The sequence below is a fragment of the Nyctibius grandis genome, chromosome 2 (genome assembly GCF_013368605.1).
Source record: "Nyctibius grandis isolate bNycGra1 chromosome 2, bNycGra1.pri, whole genome shotgun sequence".
Lineage (NCBI taxonomy): Eukaryota > Metazoa > Chordata > Aves > Nyctibiiformes > Nyctibiidae > Nyctibius > Nyctibius grandis.
This window is the reverse complement of record NC_090659.1, coordinates 13,518,296-13,522,049: the sequence shown is the minus strand read 5'-3', so window position 1 is coordinate 13,522,049 and position 3,754 is coordinate 13,518,296.

Genomic DNA, 3,754 nt, shown 5'->3' with positions numbered 1-3,754 from the left:
GGCGGCGGCACCGCTGCCGGCTCCCCGCCGAGACGCGTCCCGGGCGCTCAGGGCAGGCCGATACCCGCCGGCGGGGAACTGCCACCCGCCCAGCTCCGCGCTGCTGCCCACCACCGCCTCCCCGCCGTGCCGCAGCCCTGCCTATATGTGCTCCCCTCGCCGAGGGCCGGCCCAGGCGGGCAGCCGGGACCGCCCCCGCACCGCCCCCCGCCGCCCCCCGGCAGGCCCCGACGACGGCCGGACCCTGCCCCAGCCCCAGCCCCGCCGTGGGGGCGGGCCGGGTGCGGGGGTAGCGCCCGGGGGGCGGTGGGGCGCGGAGGGGCGTGCTGCCTTCGAGCCCGGCGCTGTCGGGTCATGGGGGTTAGGAGCTGTCTCACCGGCTGGTGAATGCGATCGAGACTCAGGTCCGTGTGGATTTCATACCTGCTAAAGGCTTTCCTAGCCCGTGTTTTCCCTAGCAAGAACAGAAATGTATAAATATATATCCCTATATACAGGTGTACACACACTGGAAAGTCCCCTTTTCTCACTGCTCTAGAAGATACCATAGTCAGATTCACATTACTGTCACTCTGAAAATGCACCATGGCAGTTCTTTGGACCTCTTCAATGGACCACTTGAAAGACTTTCTTCTTCAGAGCTGTGTTGTTAAGGTTTTTTCTACAAATACAGTTTGTAGATTTCTTCTGTTACTTGTGCACTTGTGAATGCTTTGCTTTTAAATGGGATAGATCATTATAGATAGGTTTAAAGGACATCTTGTATGCAAATTATTTGATGGTTTGCCAGTCAACTTCATCTTTCTCAGAACTCAGCTAGAGATCACATATATAGGGCATACTGGTAAGTCATTTTCCATGTGGATGTTTATAGCCAGGTTTTGAAGCCAATACATCTCAGATTACTATGGGTTTTAAAACACTTGATGGATTTCCTAGCTGCCTTATAGCTACCTGAGATCAGTTTCTTACTAAAAAAAACCTTGACGTTTATAAGCAGCAATGGAAAATAATTTCAAGCACTGCTGTGTTTTGCCACCAACTTTTTCAATTTCATAGCAGAGTAGTTTATTTGTTTGACTGATACAGATTTTTTCCATGTGGATTTTAGGATTCCAAACCAATAACTCATTTTTTCTACGTCTATAGGTAAGTTGAGCTGTGATCTAAAACTGGTCATACTGAACAATACATTCTGAAATGGAGAAGTTACCTTAAATCTCCATTGCATCTGAGATTCAGCCTTTTCTTCATGTGAAGCTGATGGTATGCAGAAAGAGAAGAGCATGACCAAAACCTATACTGAACACAATGAGAATTTTAAAATGTTAGGTAACCAAAGCCTTTCAGCTCTGCATGTTTTTAACCTACTCCTGTGTTGCAAATACGAGTTCAAGTCTGTCTGAATTATCTTGGATCTTAAACAATGTCCAGACAAAGAGGTGGGGAAAATTAGAAAGGTGTTACAAGTTTTCCAGAGTGTAAAGTCTCCTACTGTCTCAGAAATGCACTGGATAGTAAGGGATGAAACCCTCCAAACTGGTGGGAATCTTATGTTGAATACCAGCCACGGATACTGAAAAGATCTTTCCTTTTCTTACACCTTTGCAAAACTTGGTTAGCTTGCCAGCTCCTAAAGCTACATTGACATGAAACAGTTGTATATTTGCACAGATAAAGAAACTTTCCAGGCATCCACACCACCATCACTTTTCCAGTGGAATTAACAGCATGCGGAGGGAAACAAAACAACTTCTGTCTTTAGTAAATTATGCAGCACTTTTTTGACATGCTTTATGCTGGTTTATTAGCCAAAATTGTATATACGGTGACTGTTCCTGGCATTCTGCTGATCTTTCCTGCACATCTCATCACAAAAGTCTCTTGGGGGGTGAGGGGGGGGGAAGAATAAGTGCAGTTGTGTTGAGACCAAACTGCATTTTGATAATTATCTACAGAAACTTTGCAGGCTTCTTTTCAGCTTAGTTGCAGCCACTTGCCGCTTGCTTTCTTTCCTGCAGGAAGAAGACAGAGACCTGTGATACTGCATCAGAGGAGCTTTCCTTACCAGTGCAATTCACACCAGCTAAGAAGCTACCTGTTAACTTGTCTTCTTCTCCCTGTTCCTTTCACAGTTGAAGTATATTTCTTTTTTTCAGGAAATGGTGATTTCACTTTCAGTTAAAAATTATTGCTTCCCACACCTGGCAACTGCATAATTTGCAATTTTTCATCTGAGCCTTCTAAACGATGAAAACAGGACTCTCTGCTGGGACCAGGTTTGTGGTCTTTGTAATGCATTCACTCTGTTGATGCTGTGGTTTCATCCACAGTGTATGAACATAGTGTATGACTGGCTAGTTTGGCCGGTCACTAGCGGTGTTCCCCAGGGCTCAGTTCTGGGGCCGGTGCTGTTCAATATCTTTATAGATGATCTAGACGTAGGTATTGAGTGCACCCTCAGTAAATTTGCAGATGACACCAAGCTGGGTGGGAATGTCGATCTGCTGGAGGGTAGGAAGGCCCTACAGAGGGATCTGGACAGGTTAGATAGATGGGCCGAGACCAACGGCATGAGGTTCAACAAGAACAAGTGCCGGGTCTTACACTTCAGCCACAACAACCCCATGCAGCGCTACAGGCTGGGGGAAGAGTGGTTAGAGGGTGGCCCGGCGGAAAGAGACTTGGGGGTGCTGATCGACAGCCGCCTAAACATGAGCCAGCAGTGTGCCCAGGTGGCCAAGAAGGCCAATGGCATCCTGGCCACTATTAAGAATAGTGTAGCCAGCCGGTCTAGGGAAGTGATCGTCCCTCTGTACTCGGCACTGGTGAGGCCGCACCTTGAATCCTGTGTCCAGTTCTGGGCCCCGCACTTCAAGAAAGATGTTGAGGTGTTGGAGAGAGTCCAGAGGAGGGCGACCAAGCTGGTGAAGGGTCTGGAGGGTCTGACCTACGAGGAACGGCTGAGGGAGCTGGGGTTGTTTAGCCTGGAGAAGAGGAGGCTCCGAGGTGACCTTATTGCAGTCTGCAACTACCTGAAGGGAGGTTGTAGTGAAGTGGGAGTCAGCCTCTTCTCCTAGGCAACTAGCAATAGGACAAGAGGACATAGCCTCAAGCTTCACCAGGGGAGGTTCAGGTTAGACATTAGGAAGAATTTCTTCTCAGAAAGGGTCATTAGACATTGGAAGGGGCTGCCCAGGGAGGTGGTGGAGTCACCATCACTGGATGTGTTTAAGAAAAGACTGGACATGGCACTTAGTGCCATGGTCTAGTTGACATGGTGGTGTCAGGGCAATGGTTGGACTCGATGATCCCAGAGGTCTCTTCCAACCTGATTGATTCTGTGATTCTGTGAACGTAAGACACGGTGGCTTTGTGAAGCAACTGAGCAACCTAGAATTTTAGCAAATTACAATAATTGTATTACAACTCAAAAACCTGGCAATGCATATTTCAAGGTTCTGGTACCCAGAATATGAATAATTTATAGTGCATTAAAAGTTTATAATGATTATTGCAAAATTCTAATAACTTGTATGTCCATGAAACAATCCTTTGAAAGGCAGACTGTCTTTTCTCTGGCATCATTATTTTGCCACATTGCAAGGTTTTATTTCCTAATCTGGAGAATGCAAAATTAGTAAGAGAATAGTTTAGCTGAACAGAAAGCTTTCAAAATAAAGCTATCTTCAAATCAGTGCTAGGTACTTTTCTAAGGTAACTTTTAGCCTAAGTCAAGTTATTTGCCAAATCA